Source organism: Pituophis catenifer, unplaced genomic scaffold (assembly GCF_029215685.1).
Source record: "Pituophis catenifer annectens isolate HBS135680 unplaced genomic scaffold, rPitCat1.0.hap2 SCAF_16, whole genome shotgun sequence".
NCBI lineage: Eukaryota > Metazoa > Chordata > Lepidosauria > Squamata > Colubridae > Pituophis > Pituophis catenifer.
In genome coordinates this window covers 9139143-9161836 of record NW_027256896.1, presented here as the reverse complement: position 1 = coordinate 9161836, position 22694 = coordinate 9139143, and the positions used below count along the sequence as shown (strand labels likewise).

At 42.5% G+C, this 22694-nt stretch overlaps 1 non-coding gene across 1 annotated transcript; it reads left to right on the top strand.

Annotated features, from left to right (window-relative positions):
* The first annotated feature begins 15520 nt into the window (after positions 1–15520).
* On the top strand, positions 15521–15634 carry LOC139325541 (U5 spliceosomal RNA). The gene has a single exon (XR_011601100.1). It is a non-coding gene; the product is annotated as a U5 spliceosomal RNA (small nuclear RNA).
* Positions 15635–22694: the final 7060 nt, after the last annotated feature.

Genomic DNA, 22694 nt, shown 5'->3' with positions numbered 1-22694 from the left:
AGTGATGGTCAGAAGGAGCAACTTTAAGAAAGAGCTCCCAAGACTTGACAATAAGTGTCTAGACACAATAAAATGTCTAGTCATAGTTACCCTGACGCATTAGCAGTTTTTGCCTCTCCTCTTCCCAAGCCTTCAACATTTCCTACCTTCCTTATTTTAGGGGACCCAGAGAGGACTCCAACCACAGAAGCTCCTGGAGATGGCCAGTTATTAAAGGCTGGAGGAAAAGGGCTGGTAAGAAGGTTGCAGAAGCGATGATTCAACAGCTGTTGAGAACCTTGAATGCCTCTACAGTTGCTGAGATTCTTGAATGACCTCTTAAAGGGAGACCAACCAGTCCTGAGTCCTCAAGATATCAATCAAGCACAAGAGGATGGATTTATGGTTTCTGGTTTCTCCTGATGCTTTCTGTACAGCCAGGAGCATGACTGAATGTGTCTCTCTTAATGCATGTGTGTGTACACAGTACACTGCATGTATATGTACGTGGATACACACCAGTGGTTGGTTTCAAAGTTTTTTTACTACCGGTTCTGTGGGTGTGGCAGGGGAAGGATACTGTAAAAGCTCCATTCTGTCCCAAATCCAGGGGAAAGTTACTGCAAAATCCCCATTTCCTCCCGATCAGCTGGGACTTGGGAGGCAGAGAATAGATGGGGGCAGGGCAAGTCAGAATTTTTACTACCGGTTCTCTGAACTACTCAAAATTTCCGCTACCGGTTCTCCAGAACTGGTCAGAACCTGCTGAAACCCACCTCTGATACAGACATGCCCTATGCTGAGCAATCCTATCAGCCCTTTGAGGTAGGCCAGACCAGGAAACCAAAGCTATGAGTGCTAATCCAGGTAGTCCCTGATTTACGACCACCGAGCCCAAAATTTATGTTGCTAAGTGAGATAAGCTTATTCCTACAGAGGCAGAAATAGTCCTTGACTTATGACCACAATGGAGCCAAAAATTTATGTTGCTAAGTGAGAAATGTGTTAAGTGAGTTTTAACAAGAGCACTTGGACTTATATACTGCTTTTTAGTGCTTTTACAGCCCTCTTTAAGCGGTTTACAGAGTCAGATTGTTGTCCCCAACAATCTGGGTCCTCATTTGATCTGCCTCGGAAGGATGGAAGGCTGAGTCAATCTTAAATCGGTCAGGATCGAACTACTGGCAGTTGGCACAATTAGCCTTCAATACTGCATTCTAACCACTGCACCACCACAGCTAATCAGCAATAGTCTTTAGACTTATATATCGGTTCACAGTGCTTTACAGCCCCTCCCTAAGCAGTTTAAAGAGTCAGCCTCTTGCCCCCAACAATCTGGGTCCTCATTTTAGCCACCTACTCTATTCTATTCTATTCTATTCTATTCTATTCTATTCTATTCTATTCTATTCTATTCTATTCTGTTCTGTTCTGTTCTGTTCTGTTCTGTTCTGTTCTGTTCTACTCTACTCTACTCTACTCTACTCTACTCTACTCTACTCTACTCTACTCTACTCTACTCTGTATTCTATTCCATTCCATTCTATTCCATTCGACTCTATATTCTATTCTATTCTATTCTATTCTATTCTATTCTATTCTATTCTATTCTATGCTATGCTACGCTACTCTACTCTACTCTACTCTACTCTACTCTACTCTACTCTACTCTACTCTACTCTACTCTGTATTCTATTCCATTCCATTCTATTCCATTCGACTCTATATTCTATTCTACTCTACTCTACTCCGCTCTACTCTACTCTACTCTGTATTCTATTCCATTCCATTCCATTCCATTCCATTCCATTCCACTTTCTATTCTATTCTATTCTATTCTATTCTATTCTATTCTATTCTATTCTATTCTATTCTATTCATTCTCTTTTCTACTCTACTGTACTCTACTCTCTATTCTATTCATTCTCTATTCCACTCCACTCCATTCCGTTCCATTCCACTCTATATCCTATCCTATCCTATCCTATCCTATCCTATCCTATCCTATCCTATCCTATCCTATCCTATCCTATCCTTCTTAAAGCCACCAGCCACAGGGCATGCGTAAGGCATAGGAAGGCCAACTTCCTTCCTCCCCTCCCGTCCTTCCGCAGGTGAAGAATGAGCTTCCGGCTTTCTGCATCCCTCCCCTGCTCCCTCTCCAAGCAACCCCATAAATCACTGTGATGTTGAAAAAACAAATCTCTAAAACTTTTATTTTAAGCCGAGGGTAAAAAAAAAACACACACCCAATAACCACAACCCGCCTGTCAAGAGCACAAACACACATTTGAACTGATGACTCATGGGCTCTCCCTTTATCATTCTCCTGGATCGCAAGAGAGGTCTTTACTGTCTCTTGTTCTCCAAGGATATGATTAATGAATAGCAGATTTAAAAAAAAAAAAAAACCACCGCAGCTTATGTGGATAATGAATTGGCAGAACAAGTTCCTCATCCAACCGGCACGTCTTGCATGGAACTGAAAGTGGGGTCGTAGAACCCCCGAAGCACACGGGTCTCATCCATTTAGATAAATACATGTTAACAGAGTTGGAAGGGACCTTGTAGGTCATCTAGTCCAACCTCCTGCCCAAGCAGGAAACCCTACACCATTTCTGACGGATGGCAGTCCAGTCTCTTCTTGGAAGCTTCCCAGTGATGAAGCTCCCACAACTTCCACAGGCGACTTCTGTTCCATGGGTTGATTGTTCTCACTGTCAGGAAATTTCTCCTTATTTCTAGGTTGAATCTCTCCTTGTTCAGTTTCCATCCATTGTTCCTTGTCTGCCCTTCGGGTGCTTTGGAAAATAGCTTGACCCCCTTCCTCCTCTCTGTGGCAGCCCCTCAAATATTGGAAGACTGCTATCCTGTCTCCCCTGGTCCTTCTCTTCACTAGACTAGCCAAGCCAAGTACTTAACAGATTAACAGAGTTGGAAGGGACCTTGTAGGTCATCTAGTCCAACGCGATGGGTGGAAACTGATCAAGGAGAGAAGCAACTTAGAACTAAGGAGAAATTTCCTGACAGTTAGAACAATTAATAAGTGGAACAACTTGCCTCCAGAAGTTGTGAATGCTCCAACACTGGAAGTTTTTAAGAAGATATTGGACAACCATTTGTCTGAAGGGTTTCCTGCCTGGGCAGGGGGTTGGACTAGAAGACCTTCAAGGTCCCTTCCAACTCTGTTATTCTATTCTATTCTATAAGAACCCAGCAAATGTATTATCACTTGCATCGATGGTTATTTATTGAGGATATTAATTTAATATTAAAGACATGATATATGGTTGTAATGTCTTTTTATATTTTTCACTGTATAGGTAATTGTAATTATCAGAATTACCCCATGGTTAGACGGGCGGCCAATAAAATGTATAAATAAACACAGTAAAAGAAATTAAAAATATTTGGAGGAATGCTTCAATATGTATAATTACAACATTTTCATTCTGGTTTTAATTTTTCTGCCCGAAAAATGTACTGATTTCAAAAGGCTTAGACAACTTAGAACTACACCAACTTCAGTCTGACCTAAGCATAGTACATAAAATTATTTGCCACCATGTCCTTCCTGTCAATGACTACTTCAGCTGCAACCACAACAATACACGAGCACACAATAGATACAAACGTAAAGTGAACCCCTCCAAACTCGATTGCAGAAAATACAACTTCAGTAACAAGAGTGGTCAATGCCTGGAATGCACTACCTCAGGGATCCCCAACCTTTCGGACCTCAGGGACCACTAAATTCATAATTTTAAATCCCACGGACCACTAATATGATCTGCCTAATGACTGGCTGGGTGGGCTTGGCTAGGTGGTCATGTGACTGGGTGGGCGTGGCCAACTCAATGTCACTCACATCGAGGGGCACCTTGCCAGCCTCTACTCACTACTCCTCGCCTGCCCGCCTGGGCATCTTAGGACCCCAACAGGAAGCAGTTGCTGGAGCTAAGCAGCCACCATGAGAAAGAGTTGGCAAAACAGCTCAGTTCAGATTGGATCTGACCAAGAAGGAGGCTCAGCAGAAGCACCTCACTGAGGACTAGGAGCATAGGCTTTCCAAGCAGAGGGAAGACCTGCGGGAGTGCAAGGCCAGGTACCGGTGCCTGGAGGCTCAGTGGGCTGAGATGGTCAGCCAGTTCCAGGCCATGAGGCAGTCCCACTGGAACGAGGCCCTCCGGCTCTTTGCCACCAGCGGCTCTTCCCTCCAGCCTTCGCCCAAAGCCCCACACCAGGAGGCTGAAGCAGATCCCAAGTCAGAATTTCTGCCCCCCTCTGACCCTCACAAAAAGACCCTGAAGGGGGAGACTCTCTGTAGCAACACAAACGTTCATTGCACGTATCTGTCCCAGGGGCCGTAGTTTGAGGACCCCTGATTTAGTGCAATATAAAAAATGCAAATAATTTTTCTGCGGAGCATCAAAATTTTCTTGCGGATCACCAGTTGTCCACGGACCACCTGTTGGTGACCCCTGGTATAAACAGAGTCATAGAATCAAGATCACATGAAGTATTAGTACTGTTTTATAAAACCCTAGTAAGACCACACCTTGAATACTGGAACCAATTTTGGTCATTCTTCAAAAAAGATGTTGAGATTTTGGAAAAAGTTCAGAAAAGAGCAACTAAAGATGATCAAAGGCCTGGAGACTAAAACAGATGAAGGACAACTGTAGGATTTGAGTTTGGCTAGGTCTAAAGAAAAGAAGAGTTAGGGGCAAAATGATAGCAGTATTCCAGTATTTGAGGGGCTGCCACAAAGAAGAGGGGGTCAAATTATTCTCCAAAGCACCAGAAGGCAGGACAAGAAACAACGGATGGAAACGAAACAAAGAAAGAAGCAACTTGGAATTAAGGAGAAACTTCCTAACAGGGAGGACAATTAACCAGTGGAACAGCTTGCCACCAGAAATCATGGGTGCTCCATCACTGGAGGTTTTAAAGAAGAGACTAAACAGTCCCTTGTCTGAAATGGTATAGGTTCTCTTGCTTGAGCAAGGGGCTGGACTAGAAGACCTCCAAGGTCCCTTCCAGCTCAATTCTAATTCTAATAATTCGAATCCTAGCAATTTTAATCATTCAAAACTGCAACCGACATCAGGAGACTGGATCCATTGTACGGAGAGTCGGTTGCCAAGCGTGCAAATTTTGATTGCGTGATCATAATTGCATGATCTTGCAACAATCATAAGGGTGAGGATCCGTTCTAAGTCAGTTCCCACCCCCCCCCCCCAGTGCCATTATGAGTTTGAACTGCCTCTAAATGAATGGTTGTAAGTTGAGAACTACCTGCAAGGGGTGGGAGGGGCTTCACACAACACTTCAGCAGCTCAGAGACGGACCACCTGCCCTATTTACCCAAGAGGTTGAAATGGGTTGGTTCTGACCTTTTTTTTTTTAGCCTTTTGCACGTTAGTGCACTGGGTGAGCCTAATTAATCATTAAATGATTTATAGCTCAATGAAGGATGCAGATGCAGAAAATGGATTAATTCATTAACCAGATTCTGGGGTGTCGACAGGGTGTGGTCAAAAATGTCAAGAAAGCGGTTATGCAATGCAATCCAAATTCCACCTATTTTTTTTTTATGTGCTGTGCACATGTAACACCACACACAGCTAGCCAGAGCTCTAATTATGGTTGCTATCTTAACTTTTTGAACTTTTGGGGATAGCCCTGGTTCTAGATTATCCGTGTCATGTGAATATGCCCAATCTCTGCCAATAATGGAGGTGCAGGTGGAGAGAGAAGGAGAAGGAGAAGGAGAAGGTGTTGTGGTCCGCCAGCAGCCTGCGGAGCTGGCAGCAGAGTTGGACAGTGAGGAGGTTGGGGAGAAACATGGGCCAGTCCTGGAGTCTGGGGAAGGCCCGGATGAGAGCTCTGCGTCAGAGGCAGAGATGGGACCAGGGCCATCTGGGAGTGATGTGCGGACTCCGGAGCCTCCAGAGTCGGACATCAGAGAAGCAGAGGAACAGGGGGAGCCTGTTCCCAGTATACGCAGGCACAGAGCTGCCAGAAGGCAAGAACAGTTAAAACAAAAGGGACGACTCAGAAGTAAGGCTTGGAGATGATTGGCCCCTCCCATAAAACATAAAGGAAGAGCAAAGGCAGGTGGGCCTTTTCAGGAAGCAACGTTGTGGATGGTGTCGGTTTGTACTTTGAAGCTCCGTTTTTGACTCTGGGTTTTTGTGTGGCCTCGCCAAGATCATTGCCAATTAGGTCTTTGGCAGTGTGTCAAAGAAGTTGAAGGTGGGTGCCTTATCCGAAGGACTGTGGCAGACTTCTGTTGGACTATTGATAAACTCTGGGTGATTCAGCACATGCTGTGAATGAAAGGAATTCACAGCCATTAAAATAAAAAAAGGGAAGGTTTGGGGACTAATTGTGTGCTTTTTACTATATCAGGAAGCCTAGGTCAGAACAGGAGGAGGAGGAGGAGGAGGAGGAGGAGGAGGAGGAGGAGGAGGAGGAGGAGGAGGAGACATGATAGCAGGAGAGACATGATAGGGGAGACATGATAGCAGTGTTCCAATATGTCAGGAGCTGCTCCAAAGAAGAAGGAGTCAAGCTATTCTCCAAAGCACCTGAGGGCAGGACAAGAAGCAATGGGTGGAAACTCATCAAGGAGAGAAGCAACTTAGAACTAAGGAGAAACTTCCTGACAGTCAGAACAATTCATCAGTGGAACAACTTGCCACCAGAAGTTGTCAATGCTCCAACACTGGAAGCTTTTGAGAAGATGTTGGATAACCATTTGTCTGAAGTGGTGTAGGGTTTCCTGCCTAAGCAGGGGGTTGGACTAGAAGACCTCCAAGGTCCCTTCCAACTCCTATTCTATTCTATTCTATTCTATTCTATTCTATTCTATTCTATTCTATTCTATTCTATTCTATTCTATTCTATTCCATTCCATTCCATTTCATTCTTCATTCCAATATTCTATTCTATTCTATTCTATTCTATTCTATTCTATTCTATTCTATTCTATTCTATTCTATTCTATTCTATTCTATTATTCCATTCCATTCCATTCCATTCCATTCCATTCCATTCCATTCTTCACTCCAATATTCTATTCTATTCTATTCTATTCTATTCTATTCTATTCTATTCTATTCTATTCTATTCTATTCTATTCTATTCTATTCTTCACAACAACAATAACGACGACGTGTGATGGGCCGGCACAAGAGGTGGCAGTTTTAATAGCTGCTTTTCTTGCAAGAGACTTTTCTTGCTTCCATGTCTAAAAGAGCCGCCTTGTAGAGCCACACCCCCAAACATCCCCGCTCCCTCCAAACGATTGTACAGCTGCCTGCTCCTTCCGTCCACTTCGGGTTAGTCTCGAACATCGTAAAATTAACAGATTTTGGCCCTTTGCCACTGCAGGGTGGAGCAGAGAAAGGAGCAGAGGCAGCCTCAAGAATTCAGAAGTGGGGCCAAAGTCAAAAAAAAAAAGAGAAAGAAATAAGGAGAAAAATCAAAAATAATAAAATAAAACAGGAGGATGGAAAGACGAACGGAGGAGAAAGAGAAACACAACATAATGACTGCTTTGGAGTCGAACTGATTCAACCTTAAACAACCAATCGCTGGTTTTCCCCTTCCATTCCCATCTGCAGAAACACACAAAAAACACACAAACACACACAGCACCTCTGGTTTAGTTCCAACTTGCCTATTTTGGTCAAAGCAATTAAGGGGAAGAGTTTCTTTCAGGATGGAGGGAGGCCACCCCCCACATTGTATTTATTTTCAGGGAGCGACCGGCGAGTTGAAAGTCCCTCCGCCTTCAAGTAGCTCCCCTTGAAAAACAGGATTTTTCCCTTCCCTCCAAGGGAAGAGAGAGAGGTGTTAGCACATCGCACAGAGGCATTTCTAGGCAGTCACGGAACATTCTCTACTTTATAAACTTTATAAGGCAATGGCTTAAGGTGGTGCAGGGTTCGCACAGCACACTATGATGATGGCTTGCTTTCTCACAATCTTTCTTCTTTCCCTCTCTCTCTCTCTGTCTCTGTCTCTCTCTCTCTCATTCCTTCCTTATCCATCTATCAGTATCTATCTATGCAGCCATCCATATTCATCCATATCCATCTATCCATCTCTGTACTCGCTCTCTTTCTTCCATCCATCCATCCATCCATCCATCCATCCATATTCATCCATATCTATTCATCTGTCCTCTATCTTTCTTGCTTTTTCTCCTTCCCTCCCTCCCTCCATCCATAGCTATCTATGCATCCATCTATATTCATCCATATCCACCTATCCATCTCTGTACTCGCTCGCTCTCTTTCTTCCATCCATCCATCCATCCATCCATCCATCCATCCATCCATCCATCTTCATCCATATCTATTCATCTGTCCTCTATCTCTTTCTTGCTTTTTCTCCCTCCGCCTCCCTCCCTCCTTCCCTCCATTCATCCATCCATATTCATCTATATCTATTCGCCTGTCCTCTATCTCTTTCTTGCTTTTTCTCCCTCCCTCCCTCCATCCATATCCATCTATGCATCCATCCATATTCATCCATATCTATTCATCTGTCCTCTATCTCTTTCTTGCTTTTTCTCCTTCCCTCCCTCCCTCCATCCATAGCTATCTATGCATCCATCTATATTCATCCATATCCATCTATCTATCTCTGTACTCGCTCTCTTTCTTCCATCCATCCATCCATCCATCCATCCATCCATCCATATCTATGCAGCCATCCATATTCATCCATATCTATTCGTCTGTCCTCTATCTCTTTCTTGCTTTTTCTCCCTCCATCCCTCCATCCCTCCCTCCATCCATCCATATCCATCTATGCATCCATCCATATTCATATATATCTATTCGTCTGTCCTCTATCTCTTTCTTGCTTTTTCTCCCTCCCTCCCTCCCTCCCTCCCTCCCTCCCTCCCTCCATATCCATCTATGCATCCATCCATATTCATCCATATCTATTCGTCTGTCCTCTATCTCTTTCTTGCTTTTTCTCCATCAATCCATCCATATCTATCTATGCATCCATCCATATTCCTCCATATCCATCTTTCTTTCCATCCATCCGTCTACCCATCCATATCTATCTATGCATCCATCCATCCATCCCTATCCCCCTCTCCCAATTTAGAAACCTCTCACCTCCCTGACAGAGGAATACGCTGGATCACCCATCGTAGAGAAGATGGAAGGTGACCTTGATAAAGATATGCAAGAAATGTTCTCTAGGGCTGAAATATTTTTTAAGTCTAGAGAAATGAGATAAAATTCAGAAATAGCTTGATACCTGTCAGCTCTTGAAGATAGAACGGACCAGGAAACCAAAGTCACGCATCCTATTTTTAAGAGAAGCCTACAGAAACAGGACCTTGCCAGGCAGAATGCTTCTCCGTCTCTCCTTTTATTGACACAAAAAATACTAAGGAGGGTCTTGTCTGAGATGGCTTTCTCAAATTACACTCTGGCCCAGACTCAAATTTCTCTTATCTGACTGTTGTTTTGGCTGTGGCTCTTCCTTCTGTTCCTCAAGGTTATTCCTTCTTCCCATGACATCGCTTTCCCAATTCACTGGGGTATAAGGAGGGAGGTAGAGCACAATCGGACTTGTGAGAGATTCTATTATCTCAGTAAAAGTAGTTTTAGCTTCCCGGTGGAATTGTTTTCCCGGTTTGATCTATCTAGTGGGGCTGACCCAAATAATCCAGATGAATGAACAATTTGGAAAAGGAGTTAAAGTCTCCTTAGGGTCCTATGTCGGGGTGGGCTTCAAAAATTTTAGCAAGGGGTTCTCTGCCCAGTTGCTGGGTGGGTGTGGGCATGGTGGGTGTGGCCTAGTTGGGCTCCTGCACCATAGTGGTGGTGAGGGGTGTTTTTGCCCTTGAAGAAGGCCTCCAGGAGGGCGCAAATGGCCTCCCCAGGCTCTGGAGGCCCTCTTGGAGGCCAGAAATGGGCCCATTTCTGGCCTTCCCAAACTTCCGGTAGGCCTGTTTTTCGCTCTCCCTGAGCCTCCGCGTGCGCCCTGCATTTACCTGCATCCAAAATGGGCCACGTGGGGACTCCTGGGAGGGGAGGGGCAGGATGGGCGGTGCCAGCCAGGAGTGTGATTTGGGTAGGGGTGAAATCCAAAATTTTTCCCTACCAGTTCTGTGGGCGTGGCTTGGTGGGTGAGGCAGGGGAAGGATATTGTAAAATCTCCTTTCGCACCCCACTCCAGGAGAAGGATACTGCAAAATCTCCATTCCCACCCCACTCTGGGGCCAGCCAGAGATGGTATTTGCCGGTTGTCCAAACTGCTCAAAATTTCCAGTACCAGTTCTCTGAACTGCTCAAAAATTCCGCTACTGGTTCTCCAGAACCTGTCAGAACCCCTGGTGCATACGTGTGTGTGTGTCTACACACCTCCACAGCCCTATTGGTTCATCCCTCCACAACAATCCCAGTTTCTCATGTGGCCCCCTTGGGAAAATTAATTGCCCACCCCTCTTTTAACCATAACACCAAACTCGCTTTCAGCAATGAAGAAGAGGAGTTTAGTAAATGATCGGCATGGAGTGTCAAAGATGGCAGAGATGCTACAATCCTGGATTTGAAAAAGTTGCACGATTGTGCAACAGAGCCTCCATGTTTCAAGGCAGTGTATCAGGGTATTCTAGCTTGCTGAGGGGAGCGGGGAAATGGAGGGTGGAGGACAAACATCATCATTAGACCTTGCCTTCTGATGATTCTCATAAATGCTCTTTGGGTTTTTCTCAGATGCTTTGGAGCGTTTCATCGGAAAGGGGCCCAGTGCATTCCAGAGCCAGAGGGGACGAGCGGCTTGACCAACTGGATGGCAGAGAAAACTGAAACAGAGAAGAGCTTTGTCTTCTTGGTGCCACAAAAATGAGGAAGCTCTGGGGAGTAAACTTCCTCTGGTTTCCAGACACCAGCAAGAAGAACTGCCGCATCGAAGGGGCTGTGGCCAAACCCTCCAAAAAAGAATGGTGTCCCAAGGGTGTGTTGAGATGGTCCCCTGGCTGAGACATGGTCCATAGATCATATGTCCTCTACAGAGGGAGAATGGAATGGAATGGAATGGAAGGGAAGGGAAGGGAAGGGAAGGGAAGGGAAGGGAAGGGAAGGGAAGAGAATTAGGAAAGAATGGAATGGAATGGAATGGAATAGAATAGAATAGAATAGAATAGAATAGAATAGAATAGAATAGAATAGAATAGAATAGAATAGAATAGAATAGAATAGAATAGAATATTAGAATGAAGAATGGAATGGAATGGAATGGAATAGAATAGAATAGAATAGAATAGAATAGAATAGAATAGAATAGAATAGAATAGAATAGAATAGAATAGAATAGAATAGAATAGAAACTATGGAATGGAATAGAATAGAATGGAATAAAATAGAATGGAATAAAATAGGAATGGAATGGAATGGAGTAGAGTAGGATAGGGTAGAGTAGGGAAAAGAAAAGAGGAGAGGAGAGGAGAGGAGAGGAGAGGAGAGGAGAGGAGAGGAGAGGAGAGGAGAGGAGAAGAGAAGAGAAGAGAAGAGAAGAGAAGAGAAGAGAAGAGAAGAGAAGAGAAGAGAAGAGAAGAGAAGAGAAGAATATACTCTATTTGGCCAACTGTGATTAGATACACAAGGAAACACAAGAGGAGAAGCAATTTAGAGGATGGCTGATCTTCTGTACCCTGGTTGGATTCGTAAAACATGCTAATTTAGGGCAACATGTGGTTGTGTGGTTGTGGGAAACCTAACTCTTAATCCATCTGATGTACGTTTCTTTGATGATAGCAGGTTAGATGAGTGCAGCCATTCTGTTAAGCCATGTTTTGGGAGATCCAATATGGGCCGATCACCAGGACCAGAGGTTTTGCCGTTTGCTTGTGCTGCCCAAACAGCAGGCAACGACTTAATAGTCAACCATCAACACACCCCAATCAACATCTAAAAAGCCACATATAACAGGCACCGTATAAATACCACACAGAGAACAGGACACACACTATTAGAGAGACTTCCCTGAAGATGGGCTCCAGCGCAGATCTGAAAACTCAGAAGACAAAACTATGGTCTCGGTGACCGACCCAGATAGGATCCTACAATATTATCCTGGGACACGTACATTCGCCTTCATTATGTTTTGTGAGTTGTATGTCATACGAGGTTTGGACTGACCATCCTGGAGTTTGATCGAGATTAGTTTAATGATTATTGACGTTGGAAGGACATGACTTGCAATTGGGTTGCTATCAGTGGTGAAATCCAATTTTTTTTACTAACGGTTCTGTGGGCGTGGCTTGGTGAGCGTGGCTTGGTGGGGAAGGATACTGCAAAATCCCCATTCCCACCCCACTCTGGGGCCAGCCAGAGGTGGTATTTGCCGTTTCTCCAAACTACTCAAAATTTCTGCTACCGGTTCTCCAGAACCTGTCAGAACCTGCTGGATTTCACCCCTGGTTGGCATGCTTTCTTGTGGTACGGGAAGAATAAGATACATGGTTACTTTCAAAGACATTATACAAGAAATGCATTAATGTTAGTATGGGAGAAAATTAAAGAGCAACTTTATCTGAGGATACCAGTTTGGCTTTCAACAATGGAAGCACGGATTCAGCCAAATGTTATTAACCTGGGAAATATTGTTAGATATAAAGATATTTTGAATGAAAAGGGGGAACCCAAAACTGAACAAGAACTGAGTGATCAAGGGATCGATATGGCATGGTAATATATATACCAAATCGGTATATATATCAAACCATGGTATGGTTTGGCTCTGCAACCGAACAAGACAGACACAGACTTCAGAGGATAATTAGAACTGCAGAAAAAACAGTGGCTACCAATCTGCCTTCCATTGAGGACGTGAATACTGCACAAGTCAAAAAGAGGGCTGTGAAAATATTTACAGACCCTTCGCATCCTGGACATAAACTGTTTCAACTCCTACCCTCAAAACGACGCTATAGAGCACTGCACACCAGAACAACTAGACACAAGGACAATTTTTTCCCGAGCGCTATCACTCTGCTTAACAACTAATTCTCTCAACACTGTCAAACTAGTTACTAAGTCTGCATTACTATTAATCTTCTAACCGTTCCCATCACCCATCTCCTTCCACTTATGACTGTATGACTGTAATTTTGTTGCTTGTATCCTTACGATTTATATTTATAATTATTGTTTCCTGATTGCTTATTTGTACCCTATGACTATCATTAAGTGTTGTACTTTATGATTCTTGATGAACATATCTTTTCTTTTATGTACACCGAGAGCATCTGCACCAAAGACAAATTCTTGTGCGTCCAATCACACTTGGCCAATAAAGAATTCTATTCTATTCTATTCTATTCTATTCTATTCTATTCTATTCTATTCTATTCTATTCTATTCTATTCTATTCTATTCTATTCTATTCTATTCACAAGTGCAGATACACTCTAGATATGAGAACGATGCTAAATTATATGGATTTTATAAAGAATTAACAGTATTAGATATGATATTAACAGAAACAGAAGATAGATAAAGAAATTGTACAGCTACTTATTGGGCATAAAACTGGAAGACAAACAAGTGAAGGAGACAATGATAGCACGGGCAAAAAAATTTGGTCCTACAATAGAGTTAGACAAATGGCAGAAACTGTGGGACAGGAATTACAAATTAACAACGTCGACTGCATATAAAGAAAATTTGTATAAGATGTTTTATAAATGGCATTTTATAGATGGTGAGGTTGGCAAAGATGTTTAAAGATAAGTCAGCTAAATGTTGGAAGTGCCACCAGATACCTGGGTCTTATGATTATCATATGTGGTGGACATGTGTAGAAGCAAAAAATATTGGACAAAAATACATACATGGCTGGAAAAGATGATAAAACAAAACATTGAGACTAGCTTAATGAGTTGTGTAGCCTCACCATTCTAAGTTTGTAAAAAGGTGGCTTGAACAGGCCATTATGTTATTTCAGAGGGCATCTAAGGCACAACTTGACTAACCTTCTTTTAGTAAATTCCTCTCTGCAGACTCTTCCTTCTTCTCAAAGATCTCCAGAGGCTGGTCTCCGGACTCTTCCCCTGGGCCAAAAGACAGTTCTGGATTCGAAGTCTTGGAAGCATCTTGACAGGAGATGGAACCAATCAGAGCGGGACAGTTTTCTCTTTGGTTGGGCAAAGCTGGGCTCCCTTGGGGAGTTGGCACTGTCATTGGAGACCCAAGAAAAGAGGACTGGGAAGTAGAGTGACCAGTTGGAGATGGAGAGACAAGCTGGAAAGAGTCAGACTGAGGATGAGGACCTGTTCTCTCTGTTTCTGATATCTCTGGTGGGTTTCCATAACACGTTGTTAGGGAAGTGTCATGGGTTATGATCACTTGATCTTTGTTGGTCAGTTCTGGAGATGGATGAGACAGGCTGTGGCCAAGGTTGATCTGAAGCTGGGCCTTAGGCAAAGATTTGAGCCCAGGATCACCCACCGAAGGGAGAACATAACCAATTGGTGAGTTTCCGATGAACTTGTCCAGGCTGGTGGGAAATGTTGGAAGCTTTGTGGTTTGCTTGGAGGCCAAAGAAGCCATAGAAGTCACGTTGGCCAACTGGCCTACCCCCATGGCAGAGAAAGGGGAATCATTTCGCAATAATGTTCTATTTTCTGGAAGTGGCAAGATGGAATTTTGGTCTTGGGAGGTCCACCTGTTGGTGGGGTCCCTGTTCAAGGTGGAGCAAAGGATAGGACTGGGCCCCTGGTCTTCCGCGATATGCAAGTCAAGGGACGGCAAGGAGCTGTGATTCACGGTAGCCTTGGAGACCTGCCGGATGGGACGGTCCACCTCAGCATGGAAGACATTCCCATGGGATGAGAACTTCTTCAGCAAAGGGCTAGATAGCTGAGAGATCTCAATTCCAGAGGGCTCAGCTTGCCGAGAGGGATTCGGAGGGCATCTTGTGGGTGTTGGGCACTCCAAGCTGGAAGAAGAACTGTGAAGGCTCTCATCGCTTCCTGGGCCTAAAGATGACGAGAATCCATTGGGATTCAGCCAAGTTTGGAAGGAGGACACCCTCATGAGGTTGGTTCCATTAGCCCGAGGCAAATGAACGGTACCTCGGTTGAAAGACAGGCTGTTCGTGACCCTGGTTTTGGGGATCGGACTGTGCGAAGGACTGGAGATGTTGCTCAGGCCAATGGGAGATGGGTAAGTGCTCTGCACGGGCCCTCTGGTTCTTTTTCCCTCTCCATTTTCAGAGGGGCAGGGATTTACAGAAGATCTGGCTGAGCATGAAGGAGCTTCTTCCACATCTTCCATCTCAAAGGACCTCTTTAAGGCTGCAGAAGAAAGCAAGAAAGGACACAAAAACCAGCCATGATTAGACCAACAGTGCTCAAATATGTTGCCCTTGTTATACAGATTCCTTTGAAACTGTGGGGCTGTTGAATATATCAGTTCTCCAGCTTGGTCTCAGCTCTATCCAATCAAAGGCTATTTCTGTTCTTACATTTGAATGCTCTTTACTGTTTCAGCATTATATTCTCTGGTTTCTCTTCAGCTCATATAAACTTTTCACCTTTTACTAAAGATTTCTGGGGAGAGACACATGTATGTGTATATAACTAATTTTTTTGAGGGTCTCCTCCCTTCCCTTCTTTTTTAGCTAGGGTTGTGTATTTTGTATTATTATTTAGCTCCTATTGTGTATAGATTTTGTAAAATGTTATCTTTTTAATATTGGAAATCTCCCAGAATTACTTGTGGCAGGAGTGGGTTGTTGGGGGTTCGCAGGGGTTCGGGAGAACCTCTAGCTAAGATTCTGTGCAGTTCGGAGAATCCCCAAATCCCACTCCTGGCTGGCCCCGCCCACCCTGCCCCTGCCAGGAGTCGCCACATGGCCCGTTTTGGATGAAGGTAAGTGCAGGGCGCGCACGGAGGCTCGGGGAGGGTGAAAAACGGGCCTACCAAAAGTTCAGGAAGGCCAGAAACGGGCCTGTTTCTGGCCTCCAGAGGGCCTCTGGAGCCTATGGAGGCTGTTTTTGCCCTCCCGGAAGCTTGAGAAAAGCCTCCAGAGCCTGGGGAGGGCAAAAATGCCCACCCCCCACCGTGGTGCAGGAGGCCAACTAGGTCACACCCACCATGGCCACGCCCACCCAGCAACTCAACAGAGAACCCTTGCTATAATTTTTGAAGCCTACTCCTGCCTTGTGGTAAGACAGATAGTTAAGAAATTTAACAAACAAACAATAATTTTTTTAAAAAAACCACCAGGCTCATTTTACAAAAAATACACATCTGATGATAGGCTACCGAGCTGGTTTCCTTTAAGAGACACATTTTCAGGGAGAAGATCGGAGGCTGCCTCAGCATCGGATTACGAAAATGCGTACAGATACTCCTCAAGTTACGACCATAATTGAGCCTCGCAAGGATGGTTATAAGTCATAAATAACCTTTAGGACATGGCAGTCATAAAGGTCCAATCACATGATTGGATCCGATTTTATGACCAACCTCCCTATCTTTTTGAAAACTATTATTAAAAGAATCCTTTCTAAATGAAGCGGAATGAACTGGACTGGACTGGACTGGACTGGACTAGGATAGGATGGAATAGAATAGAATAGAATAGAATAGAATAGAGTAGAGTAGAATAGAATAGAATAGAATAGAATAGAATAGAATAGAATAGAATAGAATAGAATAGAATAGAAATAAGAATAAGAATTAGAATTAGAATTAGAATTAGAATTAGAATTAGAATTAGAATTAGAATTAGAATTAGAATAGAAATAAGAAGTAGAATGGAATAGAAATAAATAGAATAGAATAGAAATAAGAAAGAATAGAATAGAATAGAATAGAATAGAATAGAATAGAATAGAATAGAATAGAATAGAATAGAATAGAATAGAATAGAATAGAATAGAATAACAGAGTTGGAAGGGACCTTGGAGGTCTTCTAGTCCAGCCCCCTGCTTAGGCAGGAAACCCTACACCACTTCAGACAAATGGTTAACCAACATCTTCTTAAAAACTTCCAGTGTTGGAGTATTCACAACTTCTGCAGGCAAGTTTTTCCACTGATTAATTGCTCTAACCGTCAGGAAGTTTCTCCTTAGTTCTAGGTTGCTTCTCTCCTTGATTAATTTCCATCCTTTGCTTTTTGTCCTGCCCTCAGGCGAATGAAGCAGAGAGTTCCGTGGGCACCAAGGGAAGGAGCCCCAATCTACAGGTCGCCTATTTCAGCCAAAGGTTTTGCCACCTTGGGCCAGATGCTGCATACAGCTGTTTCTTCAAAGACACGGGCTCTACAAACCCTCCCTCATCACAACCTGTGAAACCCGATATTCCTTTAATAAGGTGGTTTGGGGAATCTTTGATGTGGGCTCGAGGTGGAAATCCTGTTGCCTGCTGGAGATGTGGGAGATAAAATCGCTTCTCCTGAAACAAACAGACAATTGGAGACAGGAGAGCTAAATTTCAACGATTGCTGTCTTCTCCAGCTGGTGGAAGGAGCCCAGAGAAAAATGCTAATATTTCAAATATATTCTTATTCTTATTTCTACTTTACAAAACATCAGACTCCTACCTTGCTTTGGTTGGACTTTGCTCTGGATTTTGCAGGGTTTCCCATATAAGGACACGAAACGCTGCAAATCAGGACTACAAACCTGACGTTCTCCAGAAGTTTTGGACACCCCTTTTTCTTTTTTTATCTTCCTTTCAACAAGACAGACACAGACTTCAGAGGAGAATTAGAACTGCAGAAAAAACAATGGCTACCAACCTGCCTTCCATTGAGGACCTGTATACTGCACAAGTCAAAAAGAGGGCTGTGAAAATATTTACAGACCCCTCGCATCCTGGACATAAACTGTTTCAACTCCTATCTTCAAAACGATGCTATAGAGCACTGCACACCAGAACAACTAGACACAAGGACAGTTTTTCCCCCGAACGCCTTCACTCTGCTAAACAAATAATTCCCTCAACACTGTCAAACTATTTACTAAGATTGCACTACTATTAACCTTCTCATTGTTCCTATCACCCATCTCCTCCCACTTACAGTCATAACTGTATGACTGTAATTTTGTTGCTTGTATTCTTACGATTTAGATTGTTTCCTAATATGATTTGATTGCTTATTTGTTCCCTATGACTATCATTAAGTGTTGTACCTTATGATTCTTGATGAACGTATCTTTTCTTTTATGTACGCTGAGAGCATATGCACCAAAGACAAATTCCTTGTGTGTCCAATCACACTTGGCCAATAAAGAACTCTAATCTAACCTAAAAGTGAATACTGTTCTGAATTAATTTAATCAGGTATAGCCCAACCATCGCAGAAGTGAGTGGATAACCCGGAGGTATTTATGAAAGCTTGCTTACAATTCAAACAGACCAATTATCTCTCCAAACAGGAGGAGGAGGAGGAGGAGGAGGAGGAGGAGGAGGAGGAGGAGGAGGAGGAGGTGGGCAGCAGCAAAGGGATTGCTTGCAGCAAATGGCACAACCCCCAAAAGCATTCAAAACAAGTCAGTTAGGTGACAAAGAAGAATGTGAGATTGTACCCCGAGGACCTGGGCAATCTCCTGCAAGAGTGTTTTGTTCCTTGGTTAACCAGAATTATTGTGGCCTAAAAAAACCGGTTCTTTAGTGGAGCAATCAAAGATGACTTCCCTCTTTTGCGGGTCTGTGACGGACGTGGTGGCTCAGTGGCTAAGATGCTGAGCTTGTCGATCGAAAGATCGGCAGTTCAGCGGTTCGAATCCCTAGTGCCGCATAATGGGGTGAGCTCCCGTTACTTGTCCCAGCTTCTGCCAACCTAGCAGTTCGAAAGCACGTAAAAAAGTGCAAGTAGAAAAATAGGGACCACCTTTGGTGGGAAGGTAACAGCGTTCCGTGCGCCTTTGGCATTGAGTCATGCCGGCCACATGACCACGGAGACGTCTTAGGACAGTGCTGACTCTTCGGCTTTGAAACAGAGATGAGCACCGCCCCCCAGAGTCGGGAACAACTAGCACATATGTGCGAGGGGAACCTTTACCTTTTACCTTTAAGCACCAGCCAATCTCAACACATGGACAACTTAGTCTAGAACAACTAGACACAAGAACAGTTTTTTCCCAAACGCCATCACTCTGCTAAACAAATAATTCCCTCAACACTGTCAAACTATTCACTAAGTCTGCACTATTATTAATATTCTCTTTTTTTTTCTTTTTTTTTTTTTATTGAAAAAGTTTTAAAAACAAACATATTTTCCCCACAACCCCCCCCAACCCCCCTCCCCCTCCCCGACTTCCCAGAGCAGAACACAAGGTATTTCTATTGATCTTTAACAATAATCTAAATTGCATAACCAATCATTAAACTAACATCCCTATAAAAAAAAGTTCTTAACCCCCCATATATAAAATCCTATTTCTTAAACATAATACTTCTAATGTCACTTATATAACGCTTATACAAATAAAAGAAATCATTCATAAGCTATTTGATATTTTTTGGTCTGATACTTATTTTGTATATAATCTATCCATCTTCTCCAGTCCTGTATGTACCTTTCTTGTGTGTGATCCTTCAGATATGCTGAAATTTTAGCCATTTCAGCTAAATTAGTTACTTTCAATATCCAGTCATCAATAGTAGGCAAAAAGTCCTTCTTCCAGTATTGTGCTACCAACAATCTTGCTGCTGTTATCAGGTTCAAAATCAATTTAGTCTCTGCAACTGTACAGTCCGTAGTTATACCCAGTAAAAACAACTGTGGAGTAAATTTCAGTCTCTTTTTGAGAATATTCTGCATCACCCACCAAATCTTTATCCAAAATGCTTTGATTTTTCTACAAGTCCACCATATATGATAATAAGTTGCATCATCACAGTCACATCTCCAACATTTAGCTTGCACATTAGAATACATACATGATAATTTTTTAGGATCTAAATGCCATCTATAAAACATTTTATAAAAATTTTCTCTTAAATTTTGTGCTTGTGTAAATTTCACATTTCTAATCCAAATCTTTTCCCAAGTTTCCATCATTACTGGCTCTTGAAAATTTTGTGCCCATTTAATCATACAGTCTTTAACCAATTCCGTCTCAGAATCTATTTCCAATAAAGCATTATACAACCTTTTAATATGCATTTGTTTTTGATCTCTAATTTGTTTTACCAGATTCTCCTCATTTTGCACAAAGCCAATTTTTTGATCTTCCTTCCATCTAGCTTGAAGTTGACCATACTGAAACCATGTATAAGTTATACCTTCTTCTCTCAGTATATCTAAAGATTTCAAGTACATTACCCCCCTTTCCATAATAAGAAGCTCTTTATAGGTAATCACCTCCTGTTTTTGTTCTATACTTATATTTTCTATTGCGTGTCTAGGATTTGCCCATAAAGGTATCTTATAATTTAACTTATATTGATATTTTTTCCAAACCCTTAACAAAGCATTTCTTAATATATGAACCTTAAATACTTTATCCACTTTTTTGTCATATAACAAATAGGCATGCCATCCATATAACAAATCATAACCTTCTAAATTCAAAATTCTCCCCTCAGTTAAATTAAACCAATCACTGATTTGTGATAAAACCGCTGCTTCATAATATAATCTTAAATTAGGCATTTTAAGACCCCCTCTTTCACGTGTATCTTGTATAATTTTCATTTTTATTCTGGGTTTTTTCCCAGCCCAAATAAAAGTATTAACACCTTTCTGCCATTCTCTCAGATTTTCATCTTTCTTAAGCACAGGTATATTAATATTCTCATCGTTCCCATCACCCATCTCCTCCAATTTATGACTGTATGATTGTTGCTGTATCCTTACGATTTATATTGTTTCCTAGTATGATTTGATTGCTTATTTGTACCCTATGACTATCATTAAGTGTTGTACTTTATGATTCTTGACGAATGTATCTTGTCTTTTGATCTAGACCGAGAGCATATGCACCAAAGACAAATTCCTTGTGTGTCCAATCACACTTGGCCAATAAAGAATTCTATTCTATTCTATTCTATTCTATTCTATTCTATTCTATTCTATTCTATTCTATTCTATTCTATTCTATTCTATTCTATTTTTCATAGTGCTTTACAGCTTCTTTCTTACCGATTTACAGAGTCAGCCTATTTTCCCCCAACAATCTGAGTCCTCATTTTTCCCACCTCGGAAAGATAGAAGTCTGAGTCAACCTTGAGCCTGGTGAAATTTGAACTGCCGAACTGCAAGCCAGAACTAAAAAGAACTAAGATGGTGGCACACAAGTTGTTATTGTAATACCACACTGCATGGGCCAGAAGTGGTCAGAAGGGGAGTAAGGTATATGGTGGATCTTCTTGTCTACCACACATTCAAGCTTGAATTCCTTTCCGAGAAAGTGCCCGTTGGTGATGTCCACCAAGAAAATGGACCTGGGCAGTTGGAAAGAGGTTCTCAGATTGCTAGCCAAATGTCAGCCCTAGAGGCCATCTTTTACTTCAGGGCTGTCACATTTAGAGCTGTGGGAAACTGGGAGTGGGGGGTGTTATTTGGAACCCTGACCCCAAAAGGCAAGGGAGGAAGACAGAAGGTGGGATGCAAAAGAAGGTTAACCCATCTCTGTGTAAACACCAATGCATTGTTCCAAAGTTTACAGGAAGATTTGTTTCCAAATGGGAAACCTGTAAATGCTCAGGTTTAGTCACAAAGTGAGGCCAGGAAGTGGCCAAATCCTTCCTTATGATCTATTCCTCCAGCCTTACTCTTTCAAACAATAAAGTCCTCTGAATTCAATTACTCGATCTGCCCTTCCACTTAATCAAACAGGAGAAGCCAAGGCTAAAAATATGTTAACTACTTGGTCCTTCTGATTTTTTTTTAACTAAATCAACTGCCTTCCCCCCCAAAGGGAAGAGACTTAATACAATCAATTCCTTAAAGGGCCCTGATTTGCATGTTTGCACTTCATGTTATCTCTTGGTCTCTGGCTTAAGAAAAGAGATTTTAATGCAATCTGTGGCTCCAGGCTCTTTTTTTTTTTTTTTTTTCATCTTTAATGGATGTTCTGTGATCACGAAGAAATCAGAAGCCCTGGTGAAAATATGACTCACAAATGAAAAAAGTCACACACACTTTAGAGTGTTCACCCGTCAGGATCCTAGTTCAGCATTGTCTTCACAAAGAACGTGAATTTAAGGATCATGGTTTTTTGGCTTAGTTTTTTGGCTTGGATTTAACAGTCCAACCTATCAAAAACAGCACCACAAAAAACAGATTAAGGATTAGGAACACGTTAAAATAGGGAAGAAAATGGTAAGTGAACACCTGTCTACCCTAGATTGAGTTCAAATCACCAGGATCAGATGGATTACACCCCAAGGTTCTGAAGGAACTGGCAGACGAGATCTCAGAACCACAGAACTATATCTTTCAAAGATCCTGGATCACAGGGGATTGGAAAAGAGCTGGTGTAGTTCCCATCTTCAAAAAAGGAAAAAAAATAGATCCAGGAAACTACAGACCTATCAGCCTGACCTCAATACCAGGGAAGATTCTGGAAAAGATAATCAAACAATGAATCACCGAACACCTAGAAGCAAACCAAGTAATAAACAAAAGCCAACATGGGTTTGTCAAAAACAGATCATGCCAGACTAATCTTATTGCATTCTTTGACAAAGTGACAAAATTAGTGGACCAGA